Raw genomic sequence first — 27,438 nt, 5'->3', positions numbered from 1 at the left:
AGTCTGTAAAAAAATTGGGCTGAATTTGATCGATAGACACTGCTGGATATGAAAAAAAATCAAGAAACTTTTTTTTTTTGTCTGATTCTCATCCTATAAAATCTAATGTAACTCAGACCAAAATCTGATGGTTAAAAATGGACACTTTGACCAAACTTACCAAAAAAAAATCACAACATCCACAAATAAGATGGAACGCACCCATTCAAGTCTATGGGTGCGTGGAAAATACCAGACTGCACTCAGATGAAATCTGAGCCCAGTCAGATTCCCACGCACCTAAAGAATGGAGAAGATGGAGTAATTTTGATATCCATCTTCTTCTCAACTGTGCTACGATTCTCTCGGAGGAGAGAATATACACTCATGCATAAAGGAAATCAGTCCACTGGGGCGCCAAACATTGGGTGAGGGAAGGGGCTCTTCTCTTGGAATTTGGCTATGCTCAGTTGATGCCACTATGAATTTAGTTATTTGCTTTTGACTTTAACTAAGGATTTGTAGAATGGAAGGCAGAAACCTTAACAGTGAGCCACATTTCTCGTTGTTATGTTTTAAAGAATTTTCTGTACCTAAAGTTCTAAATTGTAGTCTTCTTCTTTTCAGGAACATTGTACTGGTGCATAGAAATAAAGCTCTAATACCTCATCTCTACTGTGTGAATGTGTGCTCATATTTTTGCATTAGCGGTTGCGGCATGAGGTTGAGAGATCCAGACAAATGTCCTTCACAGGAGTTCTTAGTTGTCACTGTCCATTCCTGATCTTTCCTTTTTGTAAAAAAAAAAAAATGCCTTGTGGCCCATAACAACCAATTATGGCTGCCAATCTTTTTATTAAATCTGCCATGAGATTGGCATTAAGGGTACATGCACTGGATTGATACCTTAGAGACAAACTCTTTCAAAATGTGGCTATTGAAGTAGGCAACTGATTGTCCAAAGTCCGCTCTTGGCACCAGCGGCAAACAGCGGCCAGTATTGTAGTATGACATAGTTATTAAGGTTGAAGGAAGACTTTAAGTCCATCTAGTTCAACCCATAACCCAACCTAACATGCCCTAACATGTTGATCCAGAAGAAGGCAAAAAAAACCCATGTGGCAAATAGTAAGCTCCACTTTGGGGAAAAAAATTGCTTCCCGACTCCACATACGGCAATCAGACTAGTTCCCTGGATCAACGCCCTAATGGCAGCAACTTGTAATCAATAGCCATACTTTTAATACAAGTTTGTCTCAAATCTTCCAGAATTGTATTCATGGAGGAGTATTTCGAGCAGAGGACCAGCTTTGATTACGCCCTAAAGACCTTCCCTTTAGTAGCAGCCCTCACACTATTCAGTTGCATATTTCCGTGGCAGATGGTGCTCCTGGCACCTTAAGATGCTACTAAAGCCTCCTGTTGGTTACTATGGTCAATTAATAAGCTGTTTTCTTAAATCGGGCCTAGAATTGTGGTGGTCCATAAGAACCATTTCCCAAAACATATCTTAAAAAGGTCACTTATTACTAGAGATCAGTCCACCTACATTGAGTGGCTCAGGAGGGTGAAGACTGTAGACAACACCACAGTGACTAGCATGGAGTAAGTCAAGTGACTGGAAATCCATACTAGCCTAAAACCTCCCACAGCATAGAGGTAGACATTAGGGATGAGCAAATCAATTGAATGTTAATCGAAGCCGAATAAAATTTTAGGAAATTTGATGGACCTAACAAATTTGAACAATTTACGATTCTATTTCAACTAATCACCAAAAAAGCCCTATGAGAATCTTACATAAAGAAGAGGATTGCATAAGTGAGAAGGCTCATGTGACCTCAGGTGCAGCTTCCCCTTGCACTCATCATATCACATGGTATAGCACAGCCAATCAAGAGGGACAATTATAGCCTGTATAAAAGCTGAGACAGGGAATGCAGCAGTAATTTTGTGTCGAAATTTAGCTAGTGAGGGGATGTCACAGCTCACAGCTTAGCCATAGAAATAGGGAGAGAATGCTATAAATCACTGAATACACATTAAATACAGTGTGTGACAGCACAGTAACAAAAACAGTTACCATCTGTTTATATATAGCCATATGTGAGAAAGTAACTTAAGGTACAGTCACATTAAGCGACGCTGCAGCGATCTAGACAACGATCCCGATCACTGCAGCGTTGCTGTGTGGTCGCTGGAGAGCTGTCACACAGACAGCTCTCCAGCGACCAACGATGCCGAAGTCCCCTGGTAACCAGGGTAAACATCAGGTTACTAAGCGCAGGGCCGCGCTTAGTAACCCGATGTTTACCCTGGTTACCAGCGTAAACGTAAAAAAAAAAAACACTACATACTTACATTCCGGCGTCTGTCCTCTCCGGCGCTCTGCTTCTCTGCACTGTGTAAGCGCAGCGGCCGGAAAGCACAGCGGTGACGTCACCGCTGTGCTCTGCTTTCCGGCCAGCGCTTAGTGCAGAGAAGCAGAGCGCCGGAGAAGACAGACGCCCTGCGGCCCTGCGCTTAGTAACCTGATGTTTACCCTGGTTACCAGTGAAGACATCGCTGATTCGGCGTCACACACGCCGATTCAGCGATGTCTGCGGGAGTCCAGCGACGAAATAAAGTTCTGGACTTTCTGCGCCGACCAACGATGGCACAGCAGGATCCTGATCGCTGCTGCCTGTCAAACTCAACGATATCGCTAGCCAGGACGCTGCAACATCACGGATTGCTAGCGATATCGTTCAGTGTGAAGGTACCTTTAGGCATTAATAAGGATTTTTGTGCATATTAAAGAGCTTGGAAGAAGTTGGATACAGTCCTAGGAGACCTCAGAGTTTTACACATGTCTTTTCAGCGCAATTGAAGACCTTGCAGTACTTGTGATTTGCGGGGAATCAAACTTAGAGTAAACAATTCGGCAAAACTAGGGAATTCCAATTTCAAAACATTCAGACACCTCTAGTAAATATAATATGCAATAGTAGCCAGTCTAGAGAATCCTTTGTACACTAAACGCATCAGTAGCACAAATTAATCCCCATCTGTATAGTTTGTTATAATGTATCGGTGCAGGTAAATTTTATGAATTTAGCTCATAGAGCATTGCCTAATATATTGAACAGTGCATATGGTTTTTTAAAGGCCATCCCCCCAAAAAAATTAAAATAAATAGAGCTCATCCTTCTTGGCTGTCTAAGGTCCCATTATTGGACTCTGGATCTCTCAATAAATACTAAAAGTTAAACAGGCCCCCTCCAAACTTTGATCTGTGGAATCTACACTGCCCTCCTTTTTTGTGCATACCTCATAAAGGAGGGCAATATAGATTTAATGGATTTGGTATTGCAACTTAGTGTACATTGCAGCAGAAAATAAACTAAAATGAAAAATCTGCTTCTTGGGCCAGTCCCCAGAAATGGCCAATGATGGCTGCTCAGTCAATTACTGTTAGGGGTGGGTCACGTGCTGCGGGGCAGTAGCCGTAGGTGAGTTACTCGTCTCCTATGCCCTGGCACGTTAAGTGAATTTGGGGTCCAGGCTGGGTGTGTGGACTTGTGGTGTGAGGTCGCTATGCCCCTTCCAGGCCACTTGTAACCAATGTTGCTGGTTGGCCAGGACCAGATGTTTAATAGTTCAAGGAGGTATGCCACCAATTCAAATAAACTTTCCCTCTGCCAGTATCTCGCTATCTTCCGTCTCTGTTTCCTCTCTCAATAGAGACACCTACATCATGCGGTACTGCTTACACTAGACCTTAGGTCTCTGCTCTACGCACGCTGGGCCCTCTCTGACTTACTACCAGGAAATTGTCTTTCTCCCATCTGCTTGGCCCTTCCCACTCTGGGCTAGTCCCAAACTTAACTCTAAGTGTCCCTGTTAACTAGTTGTTGCTGGGCAGAATACAGCTTCATCACTAACAACACACATTATTACACATACAAACATCATAACACATTGCAAGCATACACACGTCTTCAATGGGGAGCATGGGCAGCTTTTCCATCGCATTACATTTGTAAAAATACAAGAAACTATAGCAATATCAGAGTATTTATATGAAACTATAAGACTACGGTAGTTATCTAGACTGGCTGTAAAATTAGACAAAAGATTAAAATTAAGCTTTGAGCAAAAATTGTCAGCAGGATTAACAAATTAAAGTATGACATAAACAACCACAAGAACTTTTAATAAATGTTTTCTTATTATTACACTTTCTCTCCTTTTCCTTTTATACTTAGCTTAAAAATTGTTAGAAATTCTTAATAGATAACAAAGACTCGCCATGTGTTCCGCATATTAACAAAATATGTAATTAAATTTGGTAAAAAAGAAAAATATACGTCTAACTTTAGAATGGCGCTTTTTAAAAAGTGAAATTTGTCCTGAGCCCCTGTGATGAAATAGTTAAGCACCTACATTTACTACTCTTTGGCAGGAAGTTGTTTAACTTGTGAATTTTTATTAGAACACATGTTTACCATGATCTCTGGAATTAAACCTGGAAATAGGCCTCAGAGACCCAGGTACTCACATCATTGGGGCATGTTCTTTCTCTGATATTGTAATGCTAATGGCATGTCGTCTACTCGACAAGAGAAAATAGGCTAAAAGAAACTGAACATGCCTTGTCGGTTAAAATCATTTTGTATTCTTTTTAGGAATACAAATGAAGATTAAATATATTTAGTAGTTATTATTAAATTGTGTAAAGTTGAGCACTTTATTCACAGGACCCCCAATCCAGCGCCCATCTCAGTAGTCATTTATCACCCGACCAGAGCACTGAGAACCTGTATCCCTAGTATTCTCTTATGATTAGTTGGCCAGGCATGATTTTCTCATTGTGGTGTAATGCACGCATGAAGTCTCGCCGGGCCTACTCATCAGAAGAGCTGCTGTGGATGTCGACCTGGAGGAGTAAGCTTGCAGGGCTCTGATCGGGTGGCAACAGATTATTGAGGTGACTGCTGCTCCATGGTCCTGTAAATCTTCTTTCTCAAATCCAATACTGCGTATGATGTGAAAAACGTCGTCAATGTACCGTTGAAATTAACATTGTAGGTGGAGTGATATCATGCTCCTGTTTTGATAATTAACATAATTGTTTTTACAATAAAAATCATGTTTTTGGATAAAAGTTTTGATATTTTTAAGGAAGTCCATGAATTTTGAATTGGATGTACATTATATGTTTGAAACTGCTCTATAGGTCTCTCACCTTAGCAGTGGTTGCACTGGAGTTTTATAACTTGTATTAATCTAATTATTTCATGTCTTTTAATGACTATATAATTTATGATTATAAATGTTCTAAATATGGCATAATTCTGTGACTTTTTTGAATAGTACTAAGTAGGAGGCCTTAAAGGGGATATATCACGGATTATATATATATATATATATATATATTTAACTATGATCCTATGAACTAACAGGTACTAACTACCTGTTTGTTGTTTGCAGCGCCGATCTCTGTCTACACATAGCGGTCACAGACCACTCCTGACGGTAATTCAGTGGCTTTCATTGATGTCACATCGAAAGAGCTCTTCCACTCTGCTCTGTTGACGGGCATGACTGCTGACGTCATGCTGATTGAAAGCCTGCTCCCCACTGCCTAACTGCTGGTAACCAGCTGACAGAACAGTCCAGAAGAAGAAGGGCTGCTCTTTTGACGATGAGCAGCTGAATTTCCGTCAGGAGCGGTCGATCTCTGATTCGAGCCGACACTGGCTAGAACATGCAGGTAGTTACCTCTGTTAACAACTACCTGTCTGTTGGATTTTAGACCTAAAGTAAATAAATATAATAATCCTGGACAACCCCTTTAAAGGCAAGAAAGTAAAATGGGATCCCAAAAGCTGGCAGTACACATGACATGGCTTTTTGTCCAATGAACAGCTATCTCTTCTGATTCCCCTTTGACATGAGAAAGCTATTGACCAAGCGAACAGCTCTCACTTCCAACTTCCCCATACATGAGTGCTCTGCTTGGTATTCAATAGAAATGAACAAGCCTTTCCAGGCACCTCTGGCAGCGGCTTATCTTCCCTGACAACCTCAAAGATCAGGCATTGAAATTATATGTGTCAGATCCTTCTCTCCTTTGACATTATCTGTCCAGGGAGAGTTTGGAGGCCCCCACATCAGATGGTCAGCCGTTCTGCCAAAGTCAGTTGTTTCGGTCAACTTTCATTTAATGGTTATGGGTACCTGTCTTGGTTTTGCAAGCCTGGACGCTACCAATCACAAAGGCATACGTATTAGAGGCGCAGAGTTAATAGTTACACCCATATGCTGGTGCTTGGGAAGATAGAGGGCCCGTAGACCATTCTGTCTCAATAGAACACAAATGTATTATTATTGTCATATAGTAGGGAGGTAGAACATGTTGTATTGGGCTTCAAAGGGTTTATGTTTCACCATTGACTATTCAAATTTCAAGGCATATCCTAGTAATTAGCACTCACTGGCAGAAACACCATTTGGACTGCTACCACCTGACCATAATACAGATCCTATGAGATTCTGAAGGCCCCCATATACATTAGACTAAAGCCAGCTAAATACAATCATATCAGAAGGACTGACCTACCATCTGATGTGTATGATGAGGGACCTCTTAACTCTACCCTGACAAATGATGTTTGGGGAGAGAAAGATCTTCCGTGACAGATAATATTGGGAAAGGGACCACTTGATTGTCCACTGACGATGATGTTGGGGGAGAGCAAGTTCATGCATCTTGAAAGTCAAAAATGCTAGTGAAGATGGCGGTCAAAGAGCTGAATATCTGGCTGACCACCGTCTACTTTATGGTGTATAGACAACTTATGTCCAGTTCTTCTAAAAAGTAGGTGAGATTATTTATGAGGTATTTTGGCTGTAATAGGGAAGTTAAAATACACAAGTTACTGTTATGCCAACGCAACTTTTTCGACATATTCTTCCAATGAGTAGAAGCTGCCTGCTCAGTGAAGTAATTAGCCTCATCAGTAATTAGAAAAGAAAACTTTGTTTTGTTCTAGAACTATTCAGTTGTCTCAAGACTTCTGCAAAATTAGTGAGGAAACGACCCATGTAGACTTTATACATGCATTCCATATAAGTCAAGAGATCCTAATCCATTTCACTGCCCTTGATTTACCCGACAGTGAAAGCCTTCTAAATAAAGAACTATACTTTCCTAATCCTATGTTGACTTTAGGAAGCGATTTATCAAGCACAGAGGTGTTTTATAAGACACTTTAATAAATGGACCTCATAAAAAGAGAGCACAAAGTGAAAATTTTCTGTACTGTGTTTTCTTTGGCACCGAACAAACCAGGCATTCGGGTTTTGCTTGAATTATAGGGACCCAAATGAGAGACTTTTTTTTTCTGGAACTGTTATAATGTCTTCACAAAAACATCAAGATCTACTGGCCAGTAGCCTACAGTAAAGTCTACCTATTGATAAAGTCTATTCTAGCTCCAGGTTGTCCCTCAGAAAAGAATTATACATAATTCTTGTGGAACTGGGAACTAAAATTTTACATAACCTACTCACTAGGAGTTGTCATCCCAGTTAGGCGTGATCGTGTACTTGACCATGTATCTCTAGCACAAAATCTGACAGGTGCTTCTCAGCATCAACCAAGTGATGGTAGCCGTGTTTTCACACATTGCGGGAAATTTGGGATGCTTATTATTTTGCCATCATACTGGTTAAGCATTGTGATATCTCAAAAACTTTGAATGGGTTGTTTAGCTTAGAAATCCCTCTTTCAAAGAAGGTTATAAGGAATTTTGAGCATCTTCTACTCTGGACGACCCAACACTTTTGTACATTAGGTAGACAGCCCATTGGTTGGAACACAAACTCTGTATTATTTAATTTCCCTTGAGATTTTGCTGACAGTAAATTAAACACTTTACAGATGATTCTTGGAGGTTTGGTAATATTTCTAAGCTGGAAAATATGATTTTTCCTCCACTGATGAGCCATTTCTTCTTCTCCGCTTTGGCACTGGAACTCATAAATAGCAAATACTTAGAAGAAAAAAAATATGGCACTCACCATGTTGCAGAAAGGCTCAAAAATCCTTTACTTCACCTCAAGGGTGTAGGCATTTGAGTCTGGAAAGCGGGCTTGGGAGGAATGCGCGGGAGTGCAGGAATGGACAACGGCGGTTTCGCGTGTTACCGCTTCAATGGGTCCAGAACTCATAAATAGTCTGCGGAAATCTGAGGCATCAAATTTAAGCTGACTATTGAACTCCATAGAGAGGAGAAGATGAAAGTAAGACAGGTAGAAAGACAGAATGTGCCACTGCTTTTCTGTAAGAGTTTATTCCATTTCTGAGCTGGGTTCACAGTTACACTGCTCAGTGCTGAGTATGATGTCCTCTATGCAGCTGATACAACTGAACATTTGCTACACAGGGACAGTAGAGCCAAAATCTCTCATATCTGTGTGTGGGGTAAATCTTAGAAGCTTGTCTCCACTCACTAGCTCAGAGGGGAAAACTTAAAAGCATGTCTTCACTCACTAGCTCAGGGAAAATGGAAAACTAGAGAGAGCCTGCAGAAGGAGGGGAAAACTGGTGAAAAATTCAGGATCCAGTTACGTAATGGCTAGAAATACTGTTATTTTTCATGTACACACATGACTGCTTATTCTTATCAGTCACCTAAAACGATGGGTATGCTTTTAGGGTTTTTTTGTGAATTGGGACAGTTGGGAAGGTTTTGTTGGCTTTATAAGGTTTGTGTAATGTCTGCTCCATGCTAATATGGTCCAAGAGGTTGGTACGCAAAATGAGAATGCTTGGTCTGGGGGAAAATGTGTGTAAATGGGTTAGTAACTGGCTTAGTGATAGAAAGCAGAGGGTGGTTATAAATGGTATAGTCTCTAACTGGGTCGCTGTGACCAGTGGGGTACCGCAGGGGTCGGTATTGGGACCTGTTCTCTTCAACATATTCATTAATGATCTGGTAGAAGGTTTACACAGTAAAATATCGATATTTGCAGATGATACAAAACTATGTAAAGCAGTTAATACAAGAGAAGATAGTATTCTGCTACAGATGGATCTGGATAAGTTGGAAACTTGGGCTGAAAGGTGGCAGATGAGGTTTAACAATGATAAATGTAAGGTTATACACATGGGAAGAAGGAATCAATGTCACCATTACACACTGAATGGGAAACCACTGGGTAAATCTGACAGGGAGAAGGACTTGGGGATCCTAGTTAATGATAAACTTACCTGGAGCAGCCAGTGCCAGGCAGCAGCTGCCAAGGCAAACAGGATCATGGGGTGCATTAAAAGAGGTCTGGATACACATGATGAGAGCATTATACTGCCTCTGTACAAATCCCTAGTTAGGCCGCACATGGAGTACTGTGTCCAGTTTTGGGCACCGGTGCTCAGGAAGGATATAATGGAACTAGAGAGAGTACAAAGGAGGGCAACAAAATTAATAAAGGGGATGGGAGAACTACAATACCCAGATAGATTAGCGAAATTAGGATTATTTAGTCTAGAAAAAAGACGACTGAGGGGCGATCTAATAACCATGTATAAGTATATATACGGGGACAATACAAATATCTCGCTGAGGATCTGTTTATACCAAGGAAGGTGACGGGCACAAGGGGGCATTCTTTGCGTCTGGAGGAGAGAAGGTTTTTCCACCAACATAGAAGAGGATTCTTTACTGTTAGGGCAGTGAGAATCTGGAATTGCTTGCCTGAGGAGGTGGTGATGGCGAACTCAGTCGAGGGGTTCAAGAGAGGCCTGGATGTCTTCCTGGAGCAGAACAATATTGTATCATACAATTATTAGGTTCTGTAGAAGGACGTAGATCTGGGTATTTATTATGATGGAATATAGACTGAACTGGATGGACAAATGTCTTTTTTCGGCCTTACTAACTATGTTACTATGTTACTATTTATGCCTGTTACTTGGGCGTTCAGACTCTTTTCAAGAATATTGGCTTTTGGCCTAAATGTGAATAGACTCGTACCTCAAAATAGAAGCACGTTAAGTAATTGTTGAAATACTTCTCATAATTCCTACTTGAAAGTACTCTTCCTTTTGACTGATTGCTCTTAGATGAAAGGTGTTTATTATGTTTATGTAGTTTTGTGATTTATTGCATGTTTCCAGATTACGCGAATATGGATTCCTGATCATTAAAGACTAAACATGGTAAAAAGAAATGCACAAGGGGACAAGGGTAACCATACACAGTGCGACGTAAGGGACACCTTATAAAACCTCTGTTGGACTGGTGTTCTAACCACAATGGAACCTTTTTCGGAAGTTATGCAAATAAAAATAGCCCTTATAGGCTGGGGGATGGGCTGTAGCTTCAGGAGGTGCAGCGTGGAGGAAGTCAGCGGGTGGTTCTCCACCCATGCACACCAACCAAACAGCAAGAGTACAGTGAATGCCCATCTGGAGTTACTTATGTCGACCTCAGCAGTGGAAACGAGTTTGTTCCCTGGTGCTGTGCTCTGCATAGGCAGCTACCAAGCTAAGTTTAATGAAGGGAGCTTTGTCATCTCGGTTGCTGCCTATGCAGAGCTTAGCAGCCAATGGCGCACTGCTCTCCACGTCTGCTGTCTGCATATGCAGTGACAGAGATGACAGAAGCTTAGCACGTAATGATTGATGACAGTATTAGATCAGGTGCACTGCACTTCATATCTTTTAATTACTGAAAACTGCTTTTTATTTTTACACTTTTTCTAATCCTAATTGGGGTTAGTTTTACAGACTGATTTAAAGCTGTTGTCGAATACTTTTACAGTGATGACCTATCTTTTAGGTTTGATCGGTCGGGGTCCAGCACCCAACAACCCTGCCAATCAGGTGTTATCGGTATTGGCGGCCGGAAGTACTCCTTTACCGAGCTGTTCCTTCTTTTGGCAGTGGCCAAGGTTGGTACTGCACATCCACCTTCTAGTCAAATCAATAGGAAGTGGATGTGCAGTACCCTGTGACCCCCACTCTCAGAAGACAATCGGCTCCACATGCGAGTACTTCCGGCTGGTGGCTGCCGCCGTCACCGATAGCAGCTTATCGGCGGGGTTCTGGGTGTCGAACTCTGGCCGATCAGACATCGATGAGCTTAGGTCATCAATGAAAAAGTAGTGGACAATTTCTTTAAGGTTAAAGAGGTATTCTCAAGTTCTTAAATTGCTTTAATTAGATAGACAGCATGAAAGTAAGCAAGTTTGCAAATGACTTGCTTTTTCTATCTGCTTTCCTTCTCCTGTAGTGAGACCTTTTATGTTTCATAGTGTACAGCTGATTTCCTTGGAACTTGATCTCAAAGAGTGTGCAGTAGCTATATGACAAGAAAGAGGTTAACTCCTAACATACCAGCCACCTCTATCCAGCCAATTAATTTCTATACAACTAGTTGCTCTCCTTCCTCCTTCTCCATTCTCCCCCTTTTCAAGTTCTGAAGATATATAGTTAAAAATCACCAGCCTGCAGGTTTCAGAGCATGTCCGCCAATGATGACAGTGTAGACTCCAGAATAAACCACTGACGGGTGTGTTACAGCAGAACCTGTGCTGAGCTTTCTAGTTCTACTAATACTACAGCTCTATTACTCACCAGAGCTGTCACTCAAGGAAGAGAGGCGGGCCCACCCGGCCAGACACCAAGAAGTAAGGACATTATAAGGAGATTGTGGCTACCCCTTTAATGTGCTCTTACACTGAAATACTATAATAAATGAGCGCCATTAGAATTGTCTTTTGCAATAATCCTGCAGTCTAAACAAGCTTGCTTAAAAATCACTCTTGGTGGCTCATTGTCTGGTGTAAACAGGACTTACACTTCAAAGAACACTGTAAGCCTACGTACATTGAATGACCTATGGCGCATCATTCAGTGCCCACCATTTTGTGTAAATAGGCTTAGAAGTGATCGCCAATGGGTAAATGTTACTAATCAGTGGTCTTTAATTCCACTTGTTTGCCTTTGAGCTAAGATTAGGCTTTCATAAGTGTTCATCTTAGGGCTAGGGATTGGGCTTGGTTTTGGGCAAGATTTAGCCTTTGCATTAAACTTAGAATTAGGGATATGGTTTAAGGGACCGTCACACTAAGCGAAGCTGCAGCGATACCGACAACGATGTCGATCGCTGCAGCGTCGCTGTTTGGTCGCTGGAGAGCTGTCACACAGCTCTCCAGCGACCAACGATCCCAAAGTCCCCGGGTAACCAGGGTAAACATCGGGTTACTAAGTGCAGGGCCGCGCTTAGTAACCCGATGTTTACCCTGGTTACCGTTGTAAATGTAAAACAACAAACACTACATACTTACATTCCCGGTGTCTGGTCAGGTCCCTCTCCTTCAGCTTCCAGCACTGACTGAGCGCCGGCCGTAAAGTACAGCGGTGACGTCACCGCTGCACAGCGTGCTTTACGGCCGGCCGGCGCTCACCAGTCAGTGTGGGAAGCTGAAGGCGAGGGACATGACCAGACACCGGGAATGTAAGTATGTAGTGTTTGTTGTTTTACATTTACAACGGTAACCAGGGTAAATATCGGGTTACTAAGCGCGGCCCTGCGCTTAGTAACCCAATGTTTACCCTGGTTACCAGTGAAGACATCGCTGGATCGGCGTCACACACGCCGATCCAGCGATGTCAGCGGGAGATCCAGCGACAAAATAAAGTGCTGGACTTTCCCCAGCGACCAACGATCTCCCAGCAGGGGCCTGATCGTTGGTCGCTGTCACACATAACGATTTCGTTAACGATATCGTTGCTACGTCACAAAAAGCAACGATATCGTTAACGATATCGTTATGTGTGACGATACCTTAAGGTAATAAAATTGTTACATAAAAAATGTAATAAAAAGTAAAATATAAAATATATAACTTTTTATTTTTACAATTTTTTCACCTCGTTTCAACAAAAAGCAGAAAAAAAATCAAAAAAAGTGTAAACTATAATTACATCAATATTCTCCTAAAATTACAATATATGTTCTTGGGGGATAAGGGGTTCAATATTAGACTGGTGGAAGGAACTGTGGGAACGCTAACAGTTCAGGGGTTAGGGGGTGCAAAATGCTTGCCGTTCCTTGGGAGCTGGAAACCCACTCTGTGCCACTGAGGAGTTACAGAGGTTGCAGTCACATATGGGCCTAGGTGCCAGAAGAGACATAAAAGCCTCTCTGTCACTGGGATTATCAATGGCACATTGTAGGTGGTGGTCCTGTTACAGATTTGGTATTGGGGCTGAGGAGGTTTAAGTGACACCTCTGCTTAGGTAGACTTGTTGATGTGACAACCTCTATTGGTTTACACGATAGAGCCATCAAACTGCATCCAACCACACTTGGTCCATGGAGTTCTCAATGATTAGTGTTAGGTTCAGTCAGTACTGGCTCCATAAGAAATGTCAGGAAATACAATGTTAATGGATCAGCTGGATACTGAAGCCTTAACTCTAGAGCAGGAGAGTCCCCAGTCCCTCCAGTATCATCTGCTTCTCAGACATAGCATCTAACATCTCGTCTAGAGTAAGGATCTTAGATGGTGTCCATTCACTTTAAGCCATGTCCCGGTTCTGTATAGTCTGTTAGGTGACCTACAATGGTAAACATTGGTGGCAGTTGTTCTGGGTCTTCAAGGAAAAACACAAGTAAATGGCTATACAAAAGGTGAGATATTTTTGAGCTCTAGTAGGGTTTTCGGACAACCCTGAAATTTATTTTGCGTCTTTATGTCTCACTGGTGTCTTTGGAAATTTGTCTTAAATCTCTGGTAGATCTAAAAATTATCTCACATCCATTCATTTCAGATACAATGATGGGTATGGGCATAAGATTAAGCCTCCCTATCTCCTTGGGTGTAACTATAGAGAGTACAAAGCCTGTAGATACACCTAGGTTGTTGTGCTTGAGGTGGTCCAAAAGATCCCTCTGCCAAATAAGAAGACAGAAGTACTATAAATGGGACGTTATAGATTTTGCATTGGAGCCTAGCTAGAGATGATAGAATCTGCCATGCTTCAAATTAACCAAATTGCACAAATTTTACAGAGAAATTTGTTTTGGAGCAAAGTGATTCCCCTGGAAATTGAATGTTTCTTATTGTGCTCTGAGGTCTTTCCAGACCCAGGAGCAAAATAATCATCGGATGTAAAAAATCCGCAAAATAATACTCACCTCACCGTTCACCTGTGCCATCAACTGGTCCTTTGTATGTCTTCTTCTCCCTTTCCTCTGTCGCGCACATCCTCCGCAACCTCTTCAATACAGGCCATTGCTTCAGGCTCAAACCGGTCTAAGATTTCACCTGGCTGTCACTTGGGCAAAATGCGTAGTAACATCGCGTACATCCCAGAGACCTGACCTAGCCAGAAGCCATGGCCAACGCGCGTCAGAGACCTGACCTAGCCAGAAGCCATGGCCAACGCGCGTCAGAGACCTGACCTAGCCAGAAGCCATGGCCAACGCGCGTCAGAGACCTGACCTAGCCAGAAGCCATGGCCTGAAATGAAGAGGCCAAAGAGGATACGCAGTACAGGGGAAGGACAAAAGTAGAAGAGTGGAGGACTGGACGGTGGCTGTGGGGAAGAAGGGACAGGTGATCGGTAAGGTGAGTATTTTAGTTTTCTTTTTTAGAACCTTTTCATGGCCTTCTTCGATTCAGGTTGGCTGCCATTTTGCTAAATTAGTTAAGAGCCACTTGTAAAAAATCTATATTTCGAAGAATATGGATTTTTGAAAAATTCCACTCGAATAAATTGTCTAAGCCCAGCTGATTCGAATTACATCCATGGATGATAACATCTTCCACCATCCATGGCAGGCTATAGTCCGAGCCACCTTAAAAACAGTACCTACAAAAGGCCAGAATGGTTCAATGATATTTCTATTGACCATATACTAGTTAGCACCTTCTCTCCAAACCTTTCCATTTCTAACCAACTACTGCCACTAAACCCATTGCACACTAATAGTGCAATAAATATTGAATGAATAATATAAAAATGAAGAAACTTTGTAAGCACTGTAGTCCTTAATAAAAACTTGTCTCCTATGCAGACCTATGTGTCTCCACGGTAACAGACTACGAGCAAACCTTGTGTAGTCAGATCCTGATGCATCGTGTTACTCCATTCTGCCCACTACTTCTTGCTTACTTAGGTGTTGGGCAAATGGAGGGTAACACATGGCATAACTTTTTTGGTTCCAGTATACAGCATGCATTTATTATAATTACATTGACGATCATCACTATACAAATATTCTATTATTAATTGTTGTCAGTGAAACATAGAGCAAGATAAACACCGGCTCTTACAGGGATCAACAGAATGCAATCAGTGGATATCTGTTACCGTCAATCATCGAAACATGAAAGATCGCGGTGACGGATGGGACAGATGTTTAGTTGGTGTATTTGTGATGTGACGTTGGTGCAGACTCAATGGCATGAAAAAAATGAATAATGCCCAAAAACAACACAAGGAATAAATCTTGGAAAAATAAATTTAACACCATATTTTTTTTTGGGGGGTACATGTACTTTTCTGCAATGTATAGTGATCTTTCTCAGGTACTGCAACTCAGCTCCCATTCATTTCAATAGGAGCTGAGCTGCAGTACCCAAGACTGGCCACTACAAGATGCATGGAGCTGTGGTGTACACTGTTACTTCTGCAAAACAGGACCTGCAAACAGCTGATCTTTGGGAGTGCTGGGTCCTGGACCCCGCTGACCCAATATTGCTATTGTTCAATACTGTAGTCATGGGCATCCTCTTTAAGATGGCAATACATCAGATAAATGTTGTATAAAGCCTCATTCTTGGAGTTCCGGAGCCCAGACCTTGGAATCATTGGGGGTTCCAACTGGATGACCCAAAATAATTAACAACATGGATGGATAGGGGATATATTTCGTTTTTTTAAGTAACCTTTTAATAATTGTTATTGTGTGCACATCGGTTTACCTTTCACATACGCTTACATGAAAAATTAAATTCTTGTACCCCCATATCTGCCATTTACATGCTATTATCAATGATATTTTAATGAGTTGCGGCATTTATTTATATGATGTCATGCTACCTGGTGTCCAATGTGTATAGTAATGAGCATGTCCATCTGTGGACACACACATCCGCTCTCGCCGCAGCCAGGTCTCTGCATGGCGATCCACTAATTACTGTAGTGCAACCTATAGAAATTGTTCTCTACCCTACATGTCAGGGGAAGGAGCATAGGATTTTCAGTAAGATCTGGGGTATAACTTATAAGCCTTTTCCTGCAGGAAATGTAAAGAAACTAAATATTGTTGGCTTCCAGAGGGGGAAGGAGACTGATTCTATCCAGAGCTTTTTCCTGGCAGCATAGCTATTACCAAGAGGGACACATGGAAGTAAAAAAAAATGAAAAATAATTAAATAGGGTGTGCTAAAATCACTTCAATTCACAGTCTTTTAGGTTTTCTGGTATGAAACTGATTCATGGGATGACCATAACCCCGCTAAATAATTTTGTAAATACACGACATTACTTGTCTTGGATATTTTGGATTTATAACGAGAGTTGATGCGAATCGTTTCTCATGACCTTCTCCATCGGCCGTGTCATTAATCAGTGACTGCTTGACGGGAGCTGTGAGAACCAATTCTTATCTGATGGCATCTATGGGTCTTTACGGGTGTAAATTGGGAAAACCCAAGTTTCACTGAGATGCCACTTAAATCTAACTTTTTCAAGGTGTCTTGACATTAGTATTAAAGTACTCATAACCTTTTAAGTAATATTAATTTTCTTTTATAGGATAATGGATACAAGTGTGCATTGGAGGAATGGTTAACTATTCATCCACAATACCACAGTTGTCCTCTAGTGGCCGCTGCAGGAATTATATGCAGCTGCTGCAGCTTCCTCCTTTTGGTAATCACTGATCGCCAGAGGACCTTAACAAAATGACGTTGTCCAAAGTAATTAAAAGATTTGACATAATGTGGACAGGTGCGATAGTGTTTTTCTTTTAACAATAATAGCCATAAGATCCTTTTTGAAAATGACATTGATCTCTGAAAACAGAGATCATTGGTTAATTCGTTGCTTTATTAAATATGTTCAATGAGGATACCAAAGAAGAAAGAGAAAAAACAATGGAGTGAAGTGACACATCGTCACTGATGGATTTGTGGTTTGTAAATTGCTTTTTGTGGTTGTTTTATACTCCTGAACGTCTAATTACTTCCTGAAAGCCTCGTTGAGTAATGACTTCATATCATCATGATCTTCTTGTCTCCCTGCTGAGCCATGAGCCAATATTTTTTTTTCGATGTATCGTAGCATGAAGCTGGAGTTACCTTAGATCTCGAAAGTAGTCGCTCATCTCCTTTGCCCTCAACCTTTTGAACATTTGATCTGAAGTCTAGAATGAATTCGGTTCCTGGTTCCGGAATGTCTTCCATTGACGACCAATATTGGCCATCCCAAGGCTGGGATGTTGACCGGTTCAAAACGTAAAGAGGTTGTTCACTACCTATTCTTAGGTTAGGTCATCAATGTCTGATTGGAAAGGGTCCGACACCTGACACACCCACCTATCAGCTGTTATCTGTGATGGTGGCGGTGGCAGTCACCGGCCGGGAGTGCTCACTTGCCAAGCTACTCTATCTACTTGTGGTGGCCGCGGCCAAGTAATAAACATCTGACTCCTATTGATTTGAATAGGATGTGCAATACCAAGCCCCAGCCACTACAAGTAGACGGTGCAGCTCGGCAAGTGAGTACTTCCGGTTGGCGACCGCCACCACTGGGAACAAGTGATCGGCGGGATTTCCGGGTGTCGAAACCCTGCCGATCAGACATTGATGACCTATCCCAAGGATAGGTCATCAATGTAAAAGTAATGGACAATTTCTTTAAGTCATCCTTTTGACACCCAAAAATGCATTTCTTAAAGGGGCATTCCAGCTCAGAACATTTGTCAACCGTCTACAGAATGGAAATTTAGATCAATGGGAACCCAGTTCATCACTACAGTCTCCTCTTTCTCCCCACTAGCATGTCTACATATATTTCATTCCTTACGCTTCCTCTTAGTTCAACATGACCAACTTTGATTTTGTGATACTTTGTTTTTCCAAGTGAATTGAAGCTGGGTTTTTTGTAGCATACTAAATTAGTATCATGAGAAATTGTAGTCCTTACGAATTTTTCGTGGACAGGTCAGGCTGGAGACATCCGAATGTTGTATGTGTTCCCGGTCACCACTCAATAGGAGATATCAAAACAGTGTCGTAATATGGCTCCACCATCTACTAAGCACTACTCATCTTCAGAAAATGACAGCGTTGCTCCTAGCAGTTACCATTTTTTAGTCTACATGTCCATTTATTTATCTTGAGTCAGTCATATAATACCTTTTAGATCACCGGTCAAGAATCATAGTGCTTAGTACAGTAGAAAAGTCCTAAAGAAAAGGCTTCCAATATGTAACTTAAACATAGAAGAGATCCCTAGAGAAGTGATGATTACTTTAAGTTCCCAGAAACAGCGCCACCTTTATCCAGTGGTCATGTCTGGTATTACAACTCATTAATAATCAAAGAATGAGCTACAATACTAGATACAGCCCATACACATTACTGGTGCATCTTTTGGTAAAGAGACTCTTTAATCTCCCACAACCCTTGTAAAAATTGACCTTCAGCATGACAATTCAAGTCAGCCGATATTTGATCTGGCAGAATAGAGTTCTTGCTCCTGGGAACCTCAGGAATGATTGTTATCTGAAGCCTAATATGGGATTTGAAAGTAGTACCTTCTTTCTTCCCAAAACAGCGCCACCCCTGTCCACTGGTCATGCCTGGTATTGCAGCTAAGCTCTATTGAAGTGATCAAGGTTAGGGTGCAATACAAGACACGGCCAATGACCTGTTGATAGGCCGTGTCTTGTATTGAACCTTAACCTTGATTACTTCAATAGAACTTAGCTGCAATACCAGGCATGACCAATGGACATGGGTGGTGCTGTTTTGAGAAGAAAGCAAAAAAATGTTATAGTCTCAAACTCTTTTAGAAAATCCTAATATGGCCAGACTGGCAATTTAATGACTATACGGCAAGCAGAGTGCAGAATATTCAACTCATCTACACCACTAAGCTGCTTTGAATCACATGTAGAGCTATCACTTTGTCGCTAATGGGTTCACTTAAATTACCTAACATATTGGCTAATGACTGCGTTTCAGACGGAATAACGAGAAGCAGATTCATGGAAGCTGCGAGAGAATGACTGGATAATTGGTATCACTTGTTTAATTACGGAATAGTAACCACATTTTAATCAATTTGGATTAATTTATTTCACCCTCATAATCTGAAGTCATTCATATTACCAAGTAAATATCCATTCAAGGTAGAATCTTCACACCGATTACTTTTTCCAAAGATAGATGATTGCTGGGAGTTTGGCTGTTGGGTCACCCACCGATCCTGAGATCAGAGGTCTTAAAGTCTCTTTTCTGATAAAATGTTAGTGAGCATGTGCGACCACCACTCCTGTAGACAGTTAGTGGAGCAGTGGTCGCACATGCTCAGTAACACTTTATTCCCACATTGGTTTTTAGGCTCCTTTTTCTTATGACAGGTACTGGGGGGTTCGAATGCTCAACAATCATACTTTAATCATCTACAGTATGCTGTGGTTAGGTGATATATTTTAATGGAATGCCAAGTTAAGGGTAAGGTGGAATGTTGAGAGATACAATTTGCTGTAGAATGTTTTATAGAAAAACTAGCTGGACTCTGATTGGATGCTTCCTGCAGTATCAGAGTTAGGCTGACACACATGAGCTATTTTCCACATGGATAGTCAGACATTTTTTTGCAGCACCTGATAGTCTTAGTTTTTAGAGGACAGTGCTTATAGCCTATGCACCTGTCTATGATGGATAAGTCATACTTGCCCAACTGTGACTGTTGTCTTTCCAGAACTTCATTAATGCAGAGAGTATCGCATTACGACGCTAATAGCTCCACCTCTTTTTATAGGCCACACCTCCGTCGACTCCCACTTTCCGCCACCTAAATTTTCAATTGGATAAAGCATCACTAAATCAAAGTCAAGAAATCTTTGTGGATCTCTGCTCTATGGGAGACAATAGAGGGTTATTCCCATCTTCAGTTGTGACTTGTATTGTTCAAGATTATTGTACCTGTTTTTATTATGTATACCCCTCCTCACATGTAAAGGGCCATGGAATAAATGGTGCTATAATAATAAATAATAATAATAATAATCTTTATAGATGGATATTGTCAGGTAGTACTTGTAAATTCAAGCAGTTTTTTACACTGGACTGCTTATTCAAATTTGCAGCCGGTTTTGAGATATTAACACTTTTCTTTTGTTTACAGCTCGTTGCTTTGGATTCCGACCACAGCTGCAAGACAGCAGAACACTGCACAGCTCTGACAAGCTTTTTTTTTCTGTTGAGCTTGTAAGCGCTGTTTTGAAAACCAGCGAGTTACTGGAGTGAACTATTACCTCCTAATACTGACTAGCTGCAGAGCAATGCTTACAAGCTAGAGAGCAGTGGTGGTCGGTCTCCTAGGTAACGAGCTTTAAATAATAAATATCTGAAGAACAGATGCAAATATTAATTACCAGAGTGCTTGTTTTTACAAACACTATCTGACAAAAAATCAGCTATAAAGATGGAAATAGGCCTTTAACAAGGTTTTGGGAAGATTTGCAATTTTTTTACGGGAGGCAAGGACTTAGGCGGTATCCTCTTTCTCCAAGTATAGAATTAGTATTTCATATGGACAGGTTCTTTTGCACCTATCTGCATGATATTTTCCCTCTATTGCTTCTAGAGGAGAACATTTTCATAGTATGGCATCTTAAAGGGGTTGTCGGGTCACATTCAGACTAGACGTGCTCCTCCTCTCTCAGTTCGCTTCTACTGAGAGAGGCTGAGGATGTTTAGTCGGCATGTGACTGCAAGTATACAAATCGCATACATGACGACCCACTCTCCCAGGAAACTCAAGAGAATCTTGACATTAAGTGCACCACGCGCTGTCCTGATTCGGAAGTCTGTAGTCACAAAGAGTGACTATAGACTTTCATCCCAAGGCTGGACTTTAAGCTTTTATGCTTGTGCATAAAGTTAGAGTCAAAAATATGTACAGGATAAAAGTCTGTGGGCATTTTATTACAGAACTATGTTGGTTGTACAAAGCTTCAAGATTGTCATGACCCCGTAAAAAAAGTTATACAAGATTAGAAAAAAACGGCTGCATTCTTCCAGAAACAGCGCCACGTAAGTGTAGAGGTTGTGTTTGGTATTGCGAGTGAATAGGTGGAATTTCAAAACACATACAATCTGTATTTTTGTGTATTCCACTCTCAATTTATCTGCATTCTTGACTACTCTTTAGTTTGGCCGTATCTGAACAGATCTATTTTCAGTGGCCATAAAAAAACCATATGTCGGCTATTAGCAACTATGGTAGTCTGAACTCCATGACTTCATTTTATCAGAGACTCAGAATGACGTTTTGCTCCTTCTCCATACTTTATGCTGAATATTTGTTTTATTGAGATTGACCAAAGCGCCTGAAACCAGATCCATTATAAGTTCTGAAATTCTGATAATAACCTAAAACCAGATCCATCATAAGTTCTGAATCTCTTATAACAAAGAACCTATTTTAGGTATAGAAGATAATTATTGAATGAATATAGAGTAGAGCATAGCTCCCAAAATTTGATTTGGGTAGATTCGCTCAATTTTTGGTTGGGAAATTGAATTTGATTTGGAGCAAATCAAATCTGCTGGGTAGAAGTTACAAAATCTTTATTCCTCTCCATGCCTGTCCCTCCATCTCTAGGTCCTCAGATTGGTTCTTCTTCAGCCTTCTTCTTCTCCTACTGGCCACTATCAGGTCTTTACTCTTACGGCACTTCCGCTGAGTAGGCCTCAAGCTGTTACATGGGACATGATGCTCATCATTGACCACATTTGGTCTAAATAGCAGCGGCACCTGACAAAAGACGTGAAATAATAAAACAGCCAAAGAGGAACAATCAGTGGACTAGGCGTTGGGAGGATTGGTATGGAGAATGCCAAGGAGAGATGAGTATGAGTTTTTTAAACCCGGAACTGCCTCTCAGAGTATAGCTAAACTTCTGTAGAGAATCCACAAGCCACCATTTTAGAATCACAAATCAAATCTTGTTCCAACACTTACTAGGTCCCTACCGATCTCTAAATCCTGGTTCTGTCTCAGCATACCAGAAGTGTACACTCAGCCAATCACTGGCCAATCTCCTCAGCCAGTGACTGGTTAAATGGCATCTTTAGCTTCTTCATGTGTGTCAAGAGAGGACCAAAAAGTAGAGACCAACAGTACCAGCGTATGCTTTGGAAGAGGAGCTGTAGAAGATTATTGAGGGTATCGAGGTTTTGATTCCCTTTTCATAGCAGTCTGAGTCCTAATAAGACAACCACATTTAGCCACAAGATGGTCATAGAACCACCTTTTAGTGTCGATATTGCAGCCATAAAATATAGAGCCCCAATTGTTCTGCTGGGTTGAACTTCAATTAGATATGAAAATGAAGCCAGTTCACCCAAACGAGACCGTTCTAATCCTCGTCAAGGATGAATCCAGTTCCAGCCAACATGGCAACAGGTAAATCCAAGTCAGAAAGTTCTCCAGTCATAGGTTCCGATTAAAATAAGATTTGATCCCAGCAAGGTTAAAAAGGTGACATCCTCTGGTACATCCAAAGTATAACTGATTAATTTTCTACGTGTTTCATGGACTTTCTTATGCGAACTTCAATTACTCTGAAACCCTACAATGTGAAGGACAAAGGAGGTCCCAGTTTTCCGACCATAATATGGACACTACAATAAAGTCTGTATGTAACTGGCCTTAGAGTAAAGGAGTTTCACTTTAGAACAAAAGAAATGTAGGTGACGTATTTTACAGATGACTTATCTAATCCATAGGTCACATCTCTCCTTCTCTCTGATCTCCTGACATCTTTTTCCCTTTCCGAAATGAGGTTTCCATTCGACCTCCAAATTGTGAAATCCGAGACCTCAAACTCTTTTGGTGCCATTAATCCATATGTATAAAAGGTTATGGTTATTATTACTTATCCACTCGGAGCACCTGGTTGTGGGTAATGGAAGTTGGTAATCTCATTAATGGAGACTTACAGAAGTATTAATAGAAAGACATGTGTCGTATAAAACCTAGTATTATCCTAGCTGGTCTATCCTTTAATATTTTTTACAGAAACTACCACTTACCCCAAAACAGCTTTGTAAATCTATTCTACATGTGTGACGTGAATCAAAATTTATGTAAAAAATTAATTAAAAGGGGTAATCTAGTTCTGGAAAAATTATTTTCTTGTATCTAATACAGGAAATTTTAGATAATTGAGGGAGGTCTCCACTTATAACCTTTGTTAGACAAAGAATGGTCGTTAAGAGTGTCTTTTCCTCTGGAGGACCCGAGAGACCCAGGACAAAACATAGATTTAAATGGAAACTGTGTAATGCTTCTTTTTTCCAGTGGCAGCGCTGCAGGAAAGGTGAACACTTGTTTACGAATTCATCCACAGATTACAGATGATGGTTGAGGGTCTCGGTAAAGGGGTACTTTGTTATCACCGTCTAACATGAGCAAATCTCTCCAAATTTTTTGGGGGCCAGTTTGCTCGAATATGCCAACAGATTAGATTCAGTCTAAATAATGTTTAGTCTGAATCGAAAGTGTCTAGAAAACAGGTTTTCCAGACCCCAATGTGGAAGAAACCAGGGATTGGGAAGGGGTTTTAAAAAATAAGTCCACCCATTACTTGTCCTTCTAATCACCCGATGTCCTTCTCCTCTCCCTCCAAACTTCTCTCTTTAGACCTTCAAGTGCTGATTAGTCCTCACATGGTAAATTGAGGGGCAATGCATGTTTGGGATATGGGTCTTGCACCACGTGGCTGTTTGACGGGAACCCCCCTCATCACCATGTGGCCACATGGGGTGACGGCACCAATTTTTTTGGATTAGTGCGAATCGAATACCAAAAATATCTGATTCTGGTAAATGCAACATTTTGAAGAAATCCGTTAGGAATCGATTCACTCACCTCTATTTACATGGACTGGTTCACAGAGGAATTGTTTCCAAGATAACTAAACATGGAGAACTAAATGAGTATCTTTGATATGTTTGGTCATACACGCTGTATTATTAGCATGAAAGACTGACGTTAGGAATAAACAACGTTTGGCAAGACCCTTCAGATAACAAGAACATCTTACACTCCGGAGGACTAAATATGACCACATATTACATGGTAGCTCATTCATTTTGAATTGGTGACCTGTAGTTCCACATTTCTCCAGCAGTGGCCACTGTAGGAAAATTGTATAGCCACACTCGGCTTTAATTAATGGTTATAACTGATCACTTGGGATTTTAGCTGTTGGACCTGATGACAAAGGGTGGACTCTTTATTCCAAAATCTTTGACTTTGGCTACATTCAAAGAAGCATTGATGCTAAATATATAGGGGGGTTGAAAATTGATTTTTTAAATGTATGTAATTTTTTTTTATTCTCATAACCCTTTTGAAGTGTGTGTGCCATCTAGGATAAAGGGCCCACCCTCCAACAATGCAGCTAAAATCCTACACGATCAACTGATGGTGGCCGCATGATTCTCCTGCAGTGGCCACTGCTGGAGAAATGTGGAATTGCATGTCACCTGCTCGAATGAACTACCATGCAAGATACAGAACTTTTTTTTTTTTATTAACTTGGATGCAACACTAAGTAATTTTTAGAACCCAGAGAACCTCTTCAAGTTTATGCATCTGGATTAAACCATTTTCATTTTTAATTGTGCTACCAAGGGAGTGATGATTTCTCTCCATGTAGCTACAATGCTGAGAATCCCATCTCGTAGCATATTAGTCACCATCTCAGATACCAGTACATCTGTGATCGTCAAAAAACTTCAATGACATTTTTATTAAACACGTCCAAGAACGCCCTGTGGACCTAATTACTAAATCCCTCAATTACATCTGAACCCTTCAATATAAGGCTTCAGTTCAACTGAGGACGATGCAGGAAAGTGCCTTGTGTGTATCCTGATTGGAAGCAGAATGCTTCGTGAACTCTCCCTATCTCTTCTTCTACTTGACTGGTTACTATATTAAGCTTTGGCTCCTACGAGACTGTGAATAATTTCTGAACTCCGATGTCACATTTTATCTCCGTCATTGACATCATGGTCAATGTTGACAGTTGTTAATGTTAAGCCGTTTAATGGTTGTCTTTGTTCCATTATCCAGTGCAATGAAAACAATCAGAGTATGTTCACATTGACCTTTTTTCACATGGTTTGTTGAGGAACATGAAACCACCTACAAACTTCCTTCCGTTGATTTCAATGCAAAATCTACTTAGGCCTAGATTTTTTACACGCAGATTTGAATTCCAAACGGAGGACAGAACAGTCATGCCCTTAGGTAGCCTTATAGGGTAGCCGTTAAAGGGGGAAAGTCCAAATGTGGATCCATGACACATCAAACTGCAAATCCATACATTTTTGGGCAAGTTAGCATAAAAACTAGTTTTAGGATAAGGAACATAAAATTTTTCTTACAGTGGTATCTTAGCCGAAAGTATTAATTAAGTATCCCCTGGTGTGGGTCCCTCCACTAGGAACCCACTTATTACTTGAACATAGCTGGTCAACCACAAAACTGTGCTTTAGAATATCTATGAGGGAGTGCAGAGGTCTTTGCCTATGGGAGTCCAAAGGCTCCTCTAAAATAAAGGAAAACCTTGATATCATAAATGACCCATAGACGGTTAGGAACCTTGTTATAGGTTTTACATGGAGGCCAAGGACCTTGACGTTTCACCCATAGTGGGTGATGTATTCAGCAGTTTCCGACCATCCCATCATGTTTGAATAAAGTGCCATCATTGACTAGTCTGATTTTCGTATGTGGAATCGAGAAGGAATTTTTCCTCTAATATGGGGTAATTAGTATCGGACTCATGGAGTTTTTGCCAACATGGTTGGGTATAGGTTGAACTCAATGTCTTCTTTCAACCTCAAAACTATGAAACTACGATAAACTGCAAGAGATGAGCGAATCCGTTAGAATTCTCTTATTTGCTCACATTTCTTTAGACCCCAGAGCATAATAAACATAAGATCTAAAAAAAAAATACTTATGTTCACCCCAAGCGCTCACCTATCCGACTGCTTCTCTGGTGCTCCCAGCCTACTGTCCGGCCCTCCACGCCATTGTTGCGTCGCTCACCTATCCGACTGCTTCTCTGGTGCTCCCAGCCTACTGTCCGGTCCTCCACGCCATTGTTGCATCGCTCACCTATCGGACTGCTTCTCTGGTGCTCCCAGCCTACTGTCCGGTCCTCCACGCCATTGTTGCGTCACATCTCTGGACCTGTGTTCACTCTATGCAGAGACCTTTGGTGACAAATAAGCTCCAAAGCACTCAGTGAACTCCAGGGCCTACTCGCTGCCAAAAACCCCTTCCTAGAGTGAACACTGGGCCAGAAATGCGGTAGATGGAGGTGTGGAGGAGCAGACCGCAGGTTGAGAGCAATGGGGGGTGGCTGAAGAGGTGAGCTGTGAGGTGAGTGGGTTTTTCTTTTCATTTTAACCTTTTGCCAGCCCTCTACTGTTCAGCAAGATGGCCGACATTTTGCGGAATTACAAAAAATCTCGAGATTGCAAATTTTTGTAAAATTTTAATAGAATTGTAATCCGCAGGAACAAATCCACCCGTCTCTGTCAACTAGTATGTTATTCAAATTCCTTCTCTAAGCATCACCAAATTTACCGATGGGATTTAGATCAATTGTACCAATCTGTTTAGCGGATAGAGCATCCACGTGGATAGGGCATCGATGTTTTAGGTTGGAACCCTTCTTTAAAGTGGCATCCCACTGTTGGAGTTAACTATTGCTAAAAGATTTAATGTTAAAGATCACTGGAGTCACTTCATGACCAAATAACTCAAAACCTCATAAAGTACAGAAAAAAATCACTCAAGGGTGTCTTCTATTCAGGATCCTAATTTCTTGGCCGAGCGGAAAGCGCTTACAGAGAGTATCCATCACTCTGGAGGACCTGTCCCATCCTGCATTACACACACCTCCTATTAATTGACTTGCACTTTGTGTAATGCTTAATTTCTCCTGTGGAGGCACTGCAGGGAAATGAAACACTTAGTTCCAAGTTTTCCCATAGATAATAGCTGATTACTTGAAGTTAGAATAGTTGAAAACTTTTCGATCAGACTTTTTTTTTTTTAAAGTAGGGGTGGTCTACAGTGGACAGCCAGGAGGTTTCAATTTAATTGCGCAGAAAAAAAAACAAAAG

The 27,438-nt window shown here is 41.1% G+C and overlaps 1 protein-coding gene across 5 annotated transcripts in view; it reads left to right on the top strand.

Annotated features, from left to right (window-relative positions):
* Positions 1-27,438, top strand: part of NTF3 (neurotrophin 3) — a 78,658-nt gene that overhangs the window by 43,208 nt on the left and 8,012 nt on the right. The window lies entirely within an intron of this gene.

The sequence above is a fragment of the Ranitomeya imitator genome, chromosome 4 (assembly GCF_032444005.1).
Source record: "Ranitomeya imitator isolate aRanImi1 chromosome 4, aRanImi1.pri, whole genome shotgun sequence".
Classification (NCBI taxonomy): domain Eukaryota; kingdom Metazoa; phylum Chordata; class Amphibia; order Anura; family Dendrobatidae; genus Ranitomeya; species Ranitomeya imitator.
This window is presented reverse-complemented; position numbering and strand designations above follow the sequence as displayed.